We start from the raw sequence: 18,250 nt of genomic DNA, 5'->3' as shown, positions 1-18,250 counted from the left end.
CTTTCTTCAAATAGGAAATAGCTGAGAATTTATTTTGCCATAATGTTGCTAGCAGTCTGTCTCTTTTATTACCTTAGTGTGTAACTTAAACACTTAGGCAAGAGGATGGACAATAGCGCAGCTACCTCCTTGTTCTCAGTGTTCACGTACAGCTAGCAGATGATTCCTGGCTTTTTGTATAGGACTTTCTGATTATCAATTTTTCACTCTGTGTGAGGAGCTGAATTGTAATTGAGCTCTTATTCTGCAGGCAAATTTGGAATTCATTTCACTGCAAGCCAGGAACCTGACAGCTAGATGCTGCAATGCTTAAAATAGTTATTTGGCCTGGTCCAAAAGGGCTGGTTTTGGTTTTGTTTTCTTTTAAATATTATGCAGTGTGACTTAAGGATCTTAAGTTAAACCTTTGTTTATGTGTCTGCTGAGCAAGAATGGCTTACCAAGTGCAGGCCAATATCAATTAAACCACCTTCAAATACAGTTTGAGAAGTAATTATGGTGGCACTGACCAGTAAACATTACCATTTAGCCATCTTTTCATAAATAAACCCTGCTTGATAAAGCTGGCTTGGAACAGGATGTACACTGAGTTATTTAGAGACATTGCTGATAGAATCTGGATGTGTACAGTTGGGCCACAAGTGGGATTTGATAAACTGCAAAAAAGATCATATAAAAATGTATTTAATTATATATTATTTCCCCATTACCAGAATTACAGTTTAAATATATGCAAGGATCAAAAAATACAGTTACATCCACTTAGAATAAATGGACAAGTATTTTTATGCCTTTGGCACAAGCAGAGCAGCCTACCCTGGCTGCATCTGAGCACCGCATATATAGGTAGGTCTCTCACTTCTGCAAGTGTTGCTCCATGGAAGCCTTTTGTTGCATATGTCCCACAGTCAGTCAGTGATTCACCAGACAACACAGCTCCATTCTCAGCAAATAATTAAATATGATTCTCCAGGATGCTCAGATGGAAAATTCTGTGGGCCACAAGACCTTTTAGGGTGCCTGTGCATTCTTATACCTTTGTTGAGTGCTGACAGTGAAGTCAGTAAGAACTATGAAACAGACTTTAATAAGGGTAGCCTTGCTTCCCATGTTAAATTCTGTTAATAGAGAATATTTATGGTTCCTATTTTCATTGACATTCCTTGTTGTTCTTCTAAGTTAGATCAATTGCTCATTTTTTTGTGGAATTTAGCATATATTATAACACTGTGAACTGTGCCTAATTATTGCCTCTTTATAGAACAAATGCATTCAGACATTTTAAAGGAAAAAAATCCCAGTATGCTATAAAAATAAATAATTTGTTTTGCTTTTCATGGAACCACAGAAATAGAGGTCATATAGCTCAGGCTTCCATATAGCAGGCAGGATCATTGCCAGCACTAGATGAGATCAGATATGGCTCTGCTTAGACAAACTGAAAAACTTCCAATAAAGACTTCATAGACTCTCTAGTAAATCAGCTCCAGGACTGCACAACTCTCCCAGTGGAGAAACTTTTCCTGGTATCAAACCTGAACATCCCTAATTGCAGTTTGGAGCCACTGGCACTTGTCATAACATTGGGTACTACCAAGAATTACCAATGCCAATACAGTTTACCAGTTGCACTAATTTCCACCTGCGGTCCCACAATTTCTGACAGTTCCTGGCTGTCTTCCAGGTATTTAAAAAGTAAATAAATTATTATAATAATTGAAAAAATCCAGTAGTCTTTGACACCCCATGCAAAGTCTGAACTTCCATGAAAAAAAAAAAAAAAAAAAAGGTGAAGAGCTCTGCTAACTGAAGCAAAATTTAGTAAAAAGGATGCTGCAGTGGCTTGGACTGGTGAGCTCTACTGCAGTTCTCAGTTTTACTAAGCCTTCTTGTTAGCTTATAAACAAATCATCTAAATTCTACAGGAATTGCTCCTCATTGTAAAATTAAGCTATAGTTAGCTTTCCTTGTCTCAACGAAGTGTTGTGAAGAAAAAATATGTTTCTTTTAAAAAGTCTCATAAACTCAGAAAATTTAAAGGTGGAACCATGTAACAACCTAAGAAACATAGCTAGAATTTATTTGAAAATGTGTTAAAGAAACTGGGGTTTTGTTTGGGTTTTGTTTGTTTGATGTTTTCCCTGTGGATGGTAGGAGTTTCACATTTGACTTCACTAAGAACAACTGAACGCTGGAGTAAAACAGTACGGTGAATCATGTATTACAGTGGGAAAGAACTGGCTAAAGGTCAGCATTTGGAAAGCATAGATGCACATCTCCTCACTTATGATCTGAGAAATAGCCTTGAGCAAACCACTTCTATGCCCTTTCCCTCCTCTTACTGCAAATGTGGAACAATAATATCTACCTCTTATAGAAAGTACTGTGTGGAGGACAAGTGTGCCATAAAAGCTAACAGTATGACAGTATGACAAAGCCACCAAATACAAATACAGGCAAAAACATTGAATTACTTAGCTTTATCCAGTCTATTTGTTTTTTCCTTGAACGATGTGTAGGATAATGACTCCAAAATCACCCTCCTCTAAGCTGACATTTTTGTTTAAAGGAGATAAAGGGTATTGCCATTACAGCTTTCGCTTTCCCAGGTATTTCAGCAAGGATTTGATGAAAAGATCACTGATGTTCACTTAGAACATTACAAAATAACAGGAACTGTGAACACTGTGTTTACCTTAAGATTTCATGATGTTCAAAGGAGTGTTGGAGGATAATTTGGATAGAAAATAAATGCAGTATTTTGCTAACTCCAGAAAAATACCGTATAGTCCATTACTGAAAAATAAAACTACTGGATATTTGATTAGGATAATGTTAAATATTCATATAGGTTTCCCAGGACTCTTTTTGGTATTTTGGATTGTCAGGAGGCAGGAATAATTTTCTGGATTTCCTTTCTTATCTAAGTCTGTATCAGTCATAAACTTTTGTGAAATGTTTCCTTTACATCACCAAGTAGCACTCAGAAGGTATACCTCTTTCATAAAGAGATAATATTCACAGTTATATAACAGAAATAAATAATAGCATCAATCCTGACTGTTTAGACATAAGTTTCTTCAGGACTTTTGAAGACAAAATGAAATGGTTGTAGCTGGCACTTATAGGCATTCTGAAAATCATCTTTACTTTCTTAAGAAAGACAAGTCCAATTTAGATTTATATTCTGTTAGCTTAACTCTTTCTGAACAGTTCCTTTAGCTGATGCCATAAAGGTAACTTTGAGGGATAATTCTTCTAAGCTACACTTCCACGAAACAATAAAATTACTATTTTGCATCTGCCTTCATGATCATGTATACTCTGAAGTAAATTAATGTTTTCCTCATCCAGACATACAGCAAGATCATAGCACAGTAGTGAAACATGCACTTGGGTCTGATTGCAATGTGGTTCTGCAAAGACCAACAGAACTGCACTATCTTTTCTTGAATGAAAATCTTGCTGGCAGCATCAGACCACAGCAACTGGCAAACTGTGGAGGGAAAGAAAAAGGACATTTCTAATCAAAGAGGTGGAAGGTTAAACTGAAGCAACCCCGAGTAACATGTCATGAATTAAAGATAACTAAAATATTTTATTTTCAATTGACTTCTGCAATAACACATATCTGAATTCCCAACACTTTCTGAGTTGTTTAAATCTGATTTTTGCAAGAACTTTTTGTGTGTATGTTATTTGTATTTGCCTGTTTGCCTTTATTCTTCCTAGAGCTCTTGAATCCAGCAGAGAATATGAACAAAATAGTGAAAGATATATGTCAAAGATAAGAAAGTCCTGCTACTGAAAGGCAAATGATAAACAGCCAATGTATTTCTTGACTGACAGAGTGCATATCTCCTTTGGTATTTGTCATGGTTAAACTTAGCCAGCAGCTTGTGTGCTCCCCCCCAAGATGGATAGGGAAGAGATCTAGAAGAGTAAAAGTAAGAAAACTTATGGATTGAGATAGATGTGTTGAGAAGTTTAATAAGTAAAGGAGAAGCTGTGCATGCAAGCAAAGCAAAACAAGGAATTCATTCACCACTTCCCATCAGCTGGCAGGTGTTTAGCCATCTCCAGGGAAGCAGGGCTCCATCACTAGTCATGGTTACTTGGGAAAACAAACACCATCACTCTGAATATCCCCTCTTCCTTATTCTCTCAGCAGTTGTATGCAGTTGCAGTCCTCATTAATGTATTTCTCACAGAGGGAGGATGCACTGTTGGATTTATTTTATTCATTGGAATAGAGGAAACATTGATATTCAAGAAAGATAAATTGTCGAATGATTTGTAGCTTTTACAAAATAATTTGAAATTCGAAAATTAAGTACCTTAATCATTTAGCACCTTAATCATACAGGAAAAGAAGCCACTATTTGATCATCTCTTTCCCCTGAATAGCATCCATAACACCTAATAAATATATCAAAAAATCAAAATATTCTGTTTCAGGAATGTTAAAGTTGAGTCTATAACTGTTTCCAGTTTAGAGATGCGGACGCAGTACTCATCCAGTTCTTCCTAAATTCCCAGATATTTTTGCCTGTTTGCTTTTCTAGTGCAAGCAAATTATGCCAACAAAACAATAAATAATATTAAGCTCTAATTCAGAATATTTCTCCACTTTGAGGACTGGTTTTGAGGAAAGGACAAATTTGGCTTCAGTGGTGAAGGAATCCATGGGATCTTCTGGTCCTGAGATGAATTCTGTTTTAGAGACAGTCTAAACCCTGTCATAAATCACAATTGCTTGTTTTGAGAACCCCTAAATCAAAGTTCTGTGTGTGCAAGGATGTTTGTTATACAAGAGATTAAATATTTACAGAGCAGTAGCTACATTCTCAAAGTTATGTCAACACTGAATAACACAGAGTTAAGGCAATTTAAAAGCTTCTGGTCTTTTAGTCTTCTTTTGGAATAGGGTATTACAACAAATTAGTTGGCCAGGTCTTCTTGCTTATGCTGAATACTGCAGATTGATTATTGTGTATAAAATGTTATCTTATTCTTATAAAAACTATGTCTTTTTGTCTATAAAATAATATATGAAATTAACCTCTAAGGTATTGTGATAATCAAATCATTTTAAAAGGGAGCTTCTCGCTCTCTCAGCCCTACTGATTTTAGTGTGATAAAGAATTAATTGTAAACAGCTGCTGCAGAATCTGGTCCCTGGTTAATTCTCCTGTTGATTGACTTTCTCAAAACTTCTCCTCAATTATATAGGGTAAATGGCACTTTCAATGTGTGCAGATGACACTTTTGAGGTGTACTTGCTCACTGGCTGTTGGATGATGGGGGGGGGCAATTTTGCTCAGATGATGGGCCTATTGCCTGCTAATTTCTGCTCCCACCAGTACAAGACTATCAATGTCTAGCTGCTCAAATTCAGCAAATTCAAATGCTGTTCCCATTGCAGTTCTTACTGATAATGTCAAAGGAACTCATGTGGTTTTAACATGATTCACTGCAACAAAGATAAACAAGTGAAATCTTGTATCCAGGAAAATTCCCAGTGAAGAGTGCTTAGCACTGCATCATTTACAAAACAAATAATTTTTCCAGTGATGATTTTTTTAATTATTATTACTCCCTTTTTATTAGATGTATGAATCCTAAGGCCACCATTTTTAATATGGACTTTTTTCTCACTCACAGGCATCTTATGCTCCCTACATGAAGGGAGACAATTTAGAATTACATTGAAAGTCATAGCCAATGGCAATGAAACATGTTAAGCTTGCCACGACAATTTCTGACTATAAATCATGTCTTTTTCTAAGTGAAATTCGCATTTGTTCAAATGCAAAAGAATTGGCATAAATCACCAACTAGCATTTATAGGGGAGTGAATTAACTATGTTATTTCCAAAGCTGAACCACAACCTCCAAGTTATTATTTTACTTTTTAAGACCTGTGCAACTTCCTGGTTATGATTACTTTTTTTGCTAAGGTGCTGACAGTCGCTCAGGCTTAAGATATGAAAAGCATAATCTAACTGATAGTTAATTCATGATTTGTTTTCTTCCCTGCATTCATGATAAGATTTAGGTGATTGTAAGAATGGTCTCACTGAAACCCACAGGAAAGCTACAAGAGGGAAGCATTGCTAAATGGTTAATGGCACTACTGCCTGATTTCAGTGTTTCATTTAAAGAACATATGGATTTCCACCAGCCACCTTGGAATTGAAAATCTCAGTTTCCATTGCCAAATTTCTTCAGTAATCCTGTATCTGCATTAGTATTGTGTTTAATGAGTTGGATGGAGGATCAGATGTGTTAGCTATATAGATCACTTCTAGTAATTTAAGCTCCACTCATTTGCAGCATAAATGAAACTTGTGTGAGCATAGAGGAAAAACTTAATTTTCATTCCAGCTGCAATAATATCTGCAAAGACTATAAATTTGAGATTTGCAATCATCAAATGAACAGCTGCATTAAGAAAGAAGCATGTGTGAATATATCAGGATAGCTGAGAAATATAAATTCAAAAGGTCTAAAACTCTCAATTCTCATTTATTTTAATATATTTATTCAGTGGGAATACAAATTCTGGTCATATTTGGACTAATTCTTGATCTCATCAAACTCTAAGAAACCAAAATAACTCCAGCATTTATCCCTGACAGGATGATGAAATTGGAAGCTGGAATTGCTTGAAAGTCTTAGTTTTGCTTTAGATAATTATTTTTTCTTAAGATAGCAAGACTTTACAGCCATTAGCTCATGAATCCAACAGCCCAGACACCTCGATAGATGACTGATAAATTATGTCATGCCAACTGACGTAGTAACTTTTCACGTATTCTTAGCTCTCAGCATCTGCAAGGCTTAGCTCAGTGTGCAACAAAAGAGGTTTTGATAAAATTGTACTACTTTCAGGTTAAGGTCGTGTCCATGAACAGTCACCAAAGGTCAGATGCACAGTAACTTCTTACATGGTGGCACTTGCTCATGTGTGTAAGCAGCTCTAGAATTATGTTACCTTGTCTTTTCTTCCTTCAGTTAAGGGTGCCCGTGTTCTTTGCTATATGTGAAATATGTATAACAAAGCTGTAATTATAACTGTACGTGAAAAAATAATTTGAAGATTTGGACTTCATACCTTTTGTATGTCTGGAAACATTTCAGGAATGCTAGGAATGAAAGTTAGCATGAACTTTCAATGACCACTAAATAATTATTTTTCATGGACCCCCCAAAAAATGAGCTCTAGATTTTATACCTTGTATTAATCATCCCCCAGTTGTGCAGTCAGGAGAAAGCTTTCTTTATTCAAGCTACAAAGGTACTACGTTGGTCTGTCACACTTTGCTCAAGTAAAATCAAATAATTAAGTCAGATAATCTAATATTTTCCTCAAGTGATGCCAAAATGATAGGAATTGTGTGTTCTATCCATCACAGATGAGAGGAAAAACATTCCTCTTCCATAAAGATATGACTCATCATGGGTGGAATTTGTACTTTGCAGAATAGTATGGTCTTAGCTACTGATTAAGTCTTAGCTAAGCTCAAGTTACAGGGATGAAGGAACATATGCTTATGAATGATGTGACATTAAACCTATGAACAATTCTACCTGTTCTTTTTCTTAAAAAAATAAAGCAAAATAAAGCCATCACTAATAGACATGCCTTTGAGATACTACTTTGCAGTTTGAGTGTGTTTTAATTCATATTTGTAACATTAGTTATGAAGTTTCTGAGGTAAAGAATAATTTAATTCAAATTCAAACTGGCAAAGGCTTTCAGACTACCAGACACACAGGCAGAGATCTGCCAGTGTTTCCAAAGTCTGAAAGTTCTTGATGTATAATTATAATGCCAGAGCTGCATGAAAGCAAGCTCATAAAGTTTAAATGGGGTGCAGAATTGTGAACTCCTTTTAGAGCATTCCGTCCAAATATTATTAGTTTGGATTAAAGCTAGTTTTCTTCTCCTCATAAAACCTGTAGCAAAATAAGCTAAGACATTCACATGCTCAGCACTGCAGCTTGGCTATCTCTATCCAGTCATATTTGATCTGTGCTATAGTAAGATGCTCCTGGCAAACTAAAAGAGTATATTTTTTATGACTTGAAAGATGCCATTACATCAGTAAATTTTCTTCCACCTCCACATATGTTTACAACCCTCTGACAGTATTTCATACACAGTTTCTCATGGCAGTGTTTCAGACTGGGATTCAGCCTCAATTTAGACTGAGCTTGAGGTTAAGTAGGTTGTCTTCACCTGCTCCCTATATAGTCAAGAGGAGACATAATCTGTGTGAGAACTGTGTCTCATACACATACTCAAGGACCTACACACATCAGGTCACAAGAGGTATATTCAGATGCCTTGTATTATTTCTTCTCTGACAATCTGACCACAGAAATAGTTCAAATAGCTAGCTTAGACCAGACATCTAACTTCAAGCAAATAAAGTTCTAGCAGATAAATCTGACTTTCCGTATCTGTATCCAGTCAATAGCCATAAAGAGTAACACTCCTAAATTTTGTCTTACAGGAATATAGGCAATTACTGTGTTTAGTATTCTTACTGAACTTGCTTCAAAGTAAAAATTACACTTGGTCTATATTAATTGATTCAAACTCAATGCTATGTACAAACCAACCACTCATTTTTTCTTGTGGAATAATATTTGTTGCTTGTCACTGTAAGATCTTTGCTGATGTCCAAAATGTGGTTCATTGCACTTGTTACATTTCTCTTCAGAAACAAGAAATAAAATAAACTATTTCAGTTGGAAGGGACCTACAACAATCAACTGCCTGACCAATTCAGAGTTGACCAAAAGTTAAAGCATGTTATTAAGAGCATTGTCCAAGTGTGGCTTAAACATAGATAGGCTTGGGACATCGACTACCTCTCTAGGAAGCTTATACCAGTGTTTGATCACACTCTTGATAAAGAAATGCTTCCTAATGACTAAACTTCCCTTTGAACCACTTGCATGTGTCCTATCACTGGATAAGCAGGGGAAACATGCTATTGCCTTCCAAGCAGCAACTCTGAAGCTGGAGACTTCCGAGTTTCCTTGCCATGTACAAAATAAAAACTATACCTGTGAAAAAGAAATCTATAACCATTCAGTATGAATATACAAAGCTAGCATCTTGATTTTTGATATTATAGAATGCCTATATTTATTAGCTCTTTGGTTAGGCAATATTCTGAATGCTTTAAGGCACTTACAGTAACCAGTATAAATACATTATATATTAGGGGATTTCAGCTAGAACCGCATTTAAATTTATGCAATAGAGAGAGACAATGATAAAAATAAATCTCAAACTACCAGATATGAAGTTAAAAACAAGTTTCCCATTGGCCATGAAGCTTTGCAATGGAAAGACCTTAGGTTGCCACTAATGTAAAGCCTGAAAGGTTCATAATGTGAATCTTAATCTCTTGGCATATCTTCAGAGATTTTTGTTAAAGACACAGGAAAGAAAGAGGTTTGAAGGGTGTGCTTTGTCATGACTATGTGGGCTGGGGGCATATTTTGTCCCCACTGCAAATGGGGAAACGGCATCTTTTTCACTTAATGTGGAGCTTTCCGTCAATGAATAAAAATTTGTCAGGGACTGTAGTGACAGGACAAGGGGTAATGGGTTCAAACTTAAACAGGGGAAGTTTAGATTGGATATAAGGAAAAAATTCTTTACTGTTAGGGTGGTGAGGCACTGGAATGGGTTGCCCAGGGATGTTGTGAATGCTCCATCCTTAGCAGTGTTCAAGGCCAGGTTGGATGAGGCCTTGGATGGCATGGTTTAGTGTGAGGTGTCCCTGCCCATGGCAGGGGGGTTGGAACTAGATGATCTTAAGGTCCTTTCCAACCCTAACTATTCTATGATTCTATGAAAATGAAATCACAAGTTAAGTGTGCAAGTACCAAAAGGTTATGTACAGACAGTAACTTGAATTTAAGCACTGACAGAGTTGGAATGCAGCACATAACATTGCAAGATTAATTACACCTTTCAGAGCATTTCCACTCATCATCCTGCTTGCCAGCAGATGGAGGTGAGGGACAGGTTAGTTCTTGTTTACGAACATCACAATGGAGAAGGCACAGCATCGTCAGAGAGCTTTGAAGCATTGTAATCGGCAGCATATGCGTGTGCTGGAGCAATACTTTGTACCATCCCAGTTTATAGCTTAGCCATAATTAGTGACATTGTTAAAAAAAAAAAAATAGGTGTTTATTTTCCCCCGACAGATAATTAATTACTTCTCATTGGTAGATTTATGCGTAAGGAGCCATAGGTTATTCTTCAGCATACAAGGATAAAGATGTCTCTGTAAAAGTTTGAATTATTTTTGTACACATACAGTTAGCATACAGCTTCATGTAATCAGCAAATATTAACATGTAGGGATCTTACATACGCATATGTACATAGCTGGATGCACAGAGGAAATAAAATGTTGCTTGACCTTGGTTTTCAAAAAGGTTTTTGCTGTTCTGTTGGGTGGTGAAGGAAAGTTCCTCCCTGTTCAAGCTTAGCATTGGTCTACAAGTACAGAAGTAAAAGGTCCATGGTTTTACCCTTTTTACTGAGTCCATAGAGATTGTTTGCCCTCTCCCAAATTGAAGTATTGAATAGAGAATGGCAAACCTAATGGTTTAGATGTGGACTGTAGAAAAACAATATCTAGAAAAAACATTGCATACCTTCATTCATAAGAGGTTAAAAAGAGAAAAAAATGTTTGCTTGATTGGTTCCCTAGAGGTTTAACAAGGCTATTCCACAAGGGCAAGTTCTGAGAGCTCAGCTGGTGCAGCACTGCTGGGACTGATGCCAGGAAGGCACTTAAAGCAGAGCCAGAGCACAAATATAGGGCTGTGTCCCTCCTGCCACAGCAGAGTGAAACACTACATTCTGCATGGCCAGCTCTTCCAGGAATACTTTTGTAGAGAAACTAGTGCTTTATTTTGAGAAAAATGTCTGAAGGTAGAAGTGGTGAAATGTTCTCTTTTGTGTGAGTTTTACTGCAGTAACATAGACATTATCTTGCTTTGATTTTGTTATGTTTCTTATAAAAACCCTACATAATAACTCTTAACAACCAAAGACTGAGTGCCCTCTTAAAAATGAATTACTACGAGAAGAAGACCACAAAGAGCTAAAGGCATTAAGCCGTATGGATAGCAGACAGACTGATGAAAACTTGTTGGCAGAGAAGTGATTCTGGTGCTTTACATGTCACCTTCAGCTTTAACCTTCACTAATGAACTGAATGTGGATTTTTTTAAGCTTTTTTGCCTTTTAATTACTTTTAATTGGACATACTGGCTGCTATATATTTGCAAATGGAAAAAAGATGGATAAAGGTATACCACATCCATAATACAACACTTCTAAATCCAATTATTATATTACAAGCAATTATATTTTTTTATTTAAATGTTATATAATACATATAATTTTATATGTGTATGCTTATATAACATATTAGTATTTTGCAATGTATTTTATGTGGTTATATTTCCTTCTAGAAGAGAATAATCTTTAACCCATAGCTCACTCTTAACAATATAGAAAGTTTAGCCCATAAGTAAAGTTTATCAAGTTTTATCACCATAAAAATAGAAGATTGTGATACCGTTAACAATAAAATCTTTAGGTGAAGGTTACTTTTATGGCCACATAATTTTGTAAGAGTTTTATTTTTTATTTTAATGGGCATTCAAATATTTTTTGTGTTCCTGCATGTGGTTGTTAAATCTACTGCACACTCGTAATTCTTTATAACTACCTACTCAAGTTAACTCTCCCTCCAGAATATTCGGGAAATTATCCTCAGGACAAAACCAGAAGGAAGGTGCAATTTCATGATTCATTTGTTTGATCTTCTGCACCTGTAATAAAGCTCCACCTTGACTGCAGGCGATAACACTGCTATATGCTTATATGTAACAGGGTAAATCCTAGCAGTGGTAAAGTTTTGCTAAACAAAAGTTGAGGTACTTCTTTAGGAAATCAAAACACAGGGAGAAGACATGGGAGTGTTTAGAGGCTTAGGATGTCAAACTGAATAACGAATAGTTAAATAGCAATATTTCTGGGCCAACACCCTGAATTCATTTGTTCCCTCCCTAATTAACACTCAGGTGCTGTTTAGGTGCTTAAAGGTATGTTAGGCCATTAGCAAGAAACACTGAGCAAAAGTCCAGATTTGCTACTTAGAATCATAGAATACTTAGGGTTGGAAAGGACCTTAAGATCATCAGGTTCCAACCCCCCTGCCATGGGCAGGGACACCCCACACTAAACCATGACACCCAAGGCTCTGTCCAGCCTGTCCTTGAACACCACCAAGGAAGGAGCATTCACAACCTCCCTGGGCAACCCATTCCAGTGCCTCACCACTCTCTCATTAAAGAATTTCTTCCTTAGATCCAATCTAAACTTCCCCTGTTTAAGTTTGAACCCGTTACCCCTTGTCCTATCACTACAGTCTCTAATCAAGAGTCCCTCCCCAGCATCCCTATAGCCCCCCTTCAGATACTGGAAGGCTGTTATAAGGTCTCCACGCAGCCTTCTCTTCTCCAGGCTGAACAGCCCCAACTTTCTCAGCCTGTCTTCGTACGAGAGGTGCTCCAATCCCCTGATCATCCTCGTGGATCATGGATCACCAGAAGTGGGTAATAGTCCATGAGACTTACTCGAGCAGGCAGCCTCTCTGCAACATCCCTGATCTGTGCTCCTGGTAGGCAACACACCTCCCTTGAGACTCAGTCAGGACAACAGATGGGTGCCTCTGTGCCTTTCAAAGTGGATTCCTGTACTACTACGACCCGCCGCTTTTTCCTGGCAGCACCAGTAGAAATCTTCTTTACCAGTGCATCAGCCCGTTGTTTACGGTGCGAGTGTGCTTCCTCATTAGCCCCCTGCAAGACAGCAAAGTGGTTCTGGGTGGTGACAACAGATTTAGGAGGAAGCCCCTTGCTTTTATTTGTCCTCTTCCTCCTTTTTTTGTTGGTTTTTTTTTGTTACTATTTCCCAGCTTCCTGGGTTGACAGCCTCCTTCTTTCCTCCATGAACTACAGGGGACGCTTGAGGCCCCTGCACAGTTTGGGCCTGCAGCAAGCACTCCTGCTTCCTCTCAGCTTCCCTGACATCTTTCAGCCTATTAACAGCATCCTGCAGCTCAGCCCCTGCTGCAGGAGCACCCCCACTAGGGAACACCGAGTGCAGCCCTGCCCATTTGGCACCCTTCCTTCACAGGACTGATGCAGACACTCTCTACACACCAAGCTCCGCACTGCAGCCTCCCCTCTCAAATAGTTGTTCCCATGTATTTTAGGAAATAACAGTTTAATGCATAAAATCAGATAGATAATGCATAGAATCAGATGCTTCTAATCTACTGAGTATTACTGACTTCCATTTACCACTGTTAATTAACTCAGAGTGAGGAACTGACTTGGTTGTTAGAGCACTGTAATTTTTCCCTTCTTGATGAGGGCTTCCTTCTTGTAATGCTGCTGTTGAAAGCTGTGCTGAAGAATTATTGTGAGTCTTAGGTGCTTGGACAGAGAGATATTCTCTTTCCCTGTTGATTCATATAACCTGGGCTTAGCAAAATCAGAACCTCCTGCTGTACATATGATATGATGATCACAGACTGTTTTGTCTTGAATCATAAATATTATTAAGAAAACACAGGAAATCTGTAAGTGTGCTTTCACTTCATTTTTCATGCTTATACTTGTTTGACAGAAAAGTAGTATCTCTTACAGGAATTCTGGTCCTCAGCCTGAGAAACAATCTTCAATGGAGGGCACTCTTTTGCTGTTAATGCATATCATGCTCACAAGTTCAAAGCACAGTTTTCTATAAAGAATACTCCCTACAGCAGACCAGTGCATCACCCAGTGTAGTCACAATATGGTTACTTATGCACATACCTACGCATAGGTATAATTTTCTTTCTTAAATCTGAGAAAACTTGGGTGGAGTAAGGATATCAGACGTCTTTGATTCTTTGCATGCATTTCTACCTTATGATGAAATATTACCTCTTCTTTTATATATGCTTTTGATTTTAATTTATTTCTTTCCAAGGAAATGGATTCATTTGCACATCAATCTCAAAACAAGCCACCTGAATAAAGTAAGTAAATGACTGTACTTTAAATTAATAAGAATGCTATGTTAACAGTCATAGAAACTTAGAGAGTAGCTAGGAAGCCATAGAACCATAGAGATATATAGAAACATAGAGAGAATAAGGATTAAATTTGGAGGTTCTTGGCCTTTAATAAAATGTAAATATGCTATTGTTCAAAAGGTCTCATCTCTGTGCTAAGCTAATGTCTGATCTCAGTCATACCAGGGCCAAATAGGAATAATTCCACTAAACAGAGCTAGGTGACACTGGGCAACTGTAAGCACCAACTGTGTGTGCTATTCCTTCAGGTATAAACATCTCCACACCTAATAATATCACAGGCACAAACATCTTCCACCTGGTTCTTCTTACTCTAGAGACATGCCTACAGTGACCAAATGACTGATTCTGGGCTTACTTTGCCAGTGCTCTAGACCAGGCAAAAGTGAGCCAGTTCAGTGCTCCCTTCAATCTGCTGTACACAGTGGCATGGTGTCACCCAAACATGGCATGCTGCTTTCCACGGGAGCTTTCAGACTCTAAAATGGGGACACAAATATTGTAGACAGCTGCCTGTACAGACAGGTCTTAAGGCTCTTTAGGTGCATCTCTGTTAATAAATTAAACAGAGACTGGGCAGAGATGCAAGAGAACAGCAACTTGGCCATTGCATTCTTACACTGACAGAACACTTCCTGCACTGTTTTATACGGGCAGTCTCTCATATGACCCCTAGATATAATTTGGGAACTGGCACAGGCCAAAGACCATTCCTAAAAGCAATTTACAAGCAGTCATTCTCTCTTGGGAGCAAGAAGAGTCTAGTAATATATAGTCTGGCCATGCTACTTTTGGTCACAGAACCAGAAAACATACTCTAGCACCGGTTTAGTTTACAAGAAGAGACTTAACTCCTGATACCACTCTGCTCATGAATTATAAGTCTTGGAGCAGCCACGTTCAAAAGATTTCTTTATCCTTCCAAAATTGCAACATGTTTTGAGAGTGACTACACAAAGATCTGCTGCCTTTATACATGTGCTTTGAGGCTCAGAAAAAGGCTATTGCATTCACTTAGTGCTGATTTAAGGAGCTAAGGAATGTCTCACTGACACCAATGGAAAGATTCTCACAAATTTTGTAAAAGGGGAATCATGTCCAGGAGGGCACAGGACGGTGTGAGGAGTTCTCCTGCAGAAATACTCTTGCCACTGATTCCAGTAGGAGAATGCAAGCACTAGTTATTAATTTATAATCAATCAAGGTCTAAATATTCACTCAATGAACTGGATGCCTCCGTCAATGGGTCATTATTTGGCAGAAGCTTTTTCATCTATGGTCTAGTTCAGCACATAGCCATAATAATCTTTTTTTCCATTTTAAACTTTTCTGTCCTAACCACAAATCATTCCAACTGAGTAATATGAACTGATAAATCTGTCTCTCTTGTTATTATACTCAATTGATTAGTTCTGCTTCATCTCAAAAGGGATGTATATGAAGAAGTACCTTTTTTTGGTAACTACGTGGAATCTATTGTAGGTTGAAAATACTATTGAGTGCAAATGTAAAATTTTTGTCAGATTCATTTCAAAAGTAAAATAAATTCTATTTCCCAGGTTCAGATACAGTCATGGCCATTAGAAAATCTCATCATTCGACATGTGTTTTAAATTTTCATGCATTTTTTGTAATGTTAAGGATGAAAATGCCTTTTTACAGTGGACATCAAAGCCAACTGACTCATAACCATCCTAGGTGAGATGGTGATTAAGACTCAGTAAGTAAGCTGGGACAATGACGAATTTAGTGACAGGGCAATTCTTTATCTGTAATGCAGACAAAATTGTGCTTTCCCATAATAATTTCCTGCTGGATATTTGACAAATTGAGAGCTGATTACAGCTTAAGGACTCATGCAACAGCTTTGCTGTGTATGGTGGAAGCTTTCTTACGGGAATGCCACAGCCTTAGAGTTTGTTCCTATCTAGGAAATCAAGTACTGTGAATTGGTTATTCTTCAGGACATGCTACAAAACCCATGTTTTCACCAGACTTTTCCACTGAAGAAGGTTTTGGAGGCACTAGAAGGAACTGTAATCATTAGAGTAAGGAATTACTGCTGAGGTGACGAAAGGAAGGGAATGGGGTTTGTGATGGATTACCTGAAATTCCTACACTTTGAGTATAATTTTATTTTCTTGTGGAAGCATGGAGATACGGGCCCTTTCAGAATCCTTTATAAAATCAAAGTAAACATAGAAAATAAAACCATGGATGGGCTAAATCGTTTTGCTCACAGTATGATAGATTGCCAGCAGCAAAACTTGTGAGGATTTTCACTTTAAATGCCAAATTCGTTCCGTGATGAAAACTGGCCCTACTTCACTCTCAGTTTTCCATCTGCACTATTCACAGTACAGCTTACTGAAGCCTCCCAACCACACAGTTGCAGAAGCAGCTGCCGTCAACAAAATAAAATACTTTAAAACCTCAGCTGAGGACCCTAAAAGAACCAGATAAAATAAGGATCCAGTTACCAGCCAATGTAGCCTTTAGGTAACTTCTGGTCTTGGGGCTGCTCTGAATTACTCCAACCTATAACAAGACCCCAAAAGTCAAAAAGTTCTAATATCATCATGCACAGGGGCATCTCAAGCCTTCTCTCTTCATCAGTATAATCTTGCTTCTGACATATTTCCTGTCAACATTGTCAATAGTCCAACCATTAACCCATCACTGCCAAGTCTATCACTAAAGGATGTCCCTAAGCACCACATCTGCACTTCTTTTACGTATCTCCAGGGATGGTGACTCAACCAGTTCCCTAGGCAGCCTGTTCCAATGCTCGACAATGTTTTCAGTGAATAAATTTTTTCTGATATCCAATCTAAACCTCCACTGGCACAACTTGAGGCCATTTCTTCTTGTCCTATTGCTTGTTGCTTGGGAGAAGAGACCAACACTCACCTCACTTCAACCTCCTTTCAGGTAGTTGTAGGGAGCGATAAAGTCTCCCCTGAGCCTCCTTTTCTCCTGGCTAAACAACCACAGTTACCTCAGCCATTCCTCTTAAGACTTGTGCTCCGGGCCCTTCACCAGCTTCATTGCACTTCTCTGGATCTGCTCCAGAAGGGCCCAGAACTAAACACAGTATTTCAGGTGTGGCCTCACCAGTGCTAAGTACAGGGGGATGATCACTTCCTTAGTTCAGCTGGCCACAGGATTTCTGATACTCTAGGATGCTGCTGGCCTTCTTGACTACCTGGGCACAAGCTGGCTCATATCCAGCTAGCTGTCAACAAATACTACTAGGTCCTAGGCAGCTTTCCAGCCACTTTTTCCTCAAGTGTTGCATGGGGTTATTGTGATCCAAGCACAGGACCCAGCACTGAGCCTTGTTGAATGTCATAGAGTTGGCTTTAGACCATCAGTCCAGCCTGTCCAGATCACTGTGCAGAGCCTTCCTACCCTCCATCAGATACCCAGCTTGGTATCATCTGCAAACTTTCAGAGGGTGCACTTGATCCCCTCCTCCACACCACTGATAAAATATATTAAACAGAACTGACCCCAATACCAAGTCCTGGGGAACACCACTTGTGACCAGCTGCCAACTGGTTTTAACTCCAATCACCACCAGTCTTTAGGCCCAGCAATCCAGTCAGACTTTTTACCTAGTGAAGAGTACCCCCATCCGAGTCATAAGCATCCAGTTTCTTCAGGAGAATGCTGTAGGAAATGGTGTCAAAGGCTTTACTGAAGTCTAGGTAGACAACATCTGCAGCCTTTTCCTCGGCCACTAAATGGGTCATAGAAGGAGATCAGTTTAGTCAAGTAGGTATTGTCTTTCATAGAGCCATGCTGACTGGGCCTGATCACGTGGTTGTCCTGCATGTGCTGTGTCATGGCACTCAGGATGAGCTGCTCCAAAACCTTCCCTGGCATTAAGGTCAGGCTGACAGGCCTGTACTTCACCAGATCCTCCTTCCAACCCTTCTTGTAGATGGGCATCACATTTGCTAATATCCAGCAAGCTGGGACCTCACTGTTTATCCAGGTTATCCAGCTGATAAATTATTGGAAGTGGCTTGGTAAGCACTTCCATCAGC

The sequence above is a fragment of the Psittacula echo genome (assembly GCF_963264785.1).
Source record: "Psittacula echo genome assembly, chromosome: 4".
Lineage (NCBI taxonomy): Eukaryota > Metazoa > Chordata > Aves > Psittaciformes > Psittacidae > Psittacula > Psittacula echo.
The sequence above is the reverse complement of the archived record's forward strand: the minus strand, read 5'-3'. Positions refer to the sequence as shown.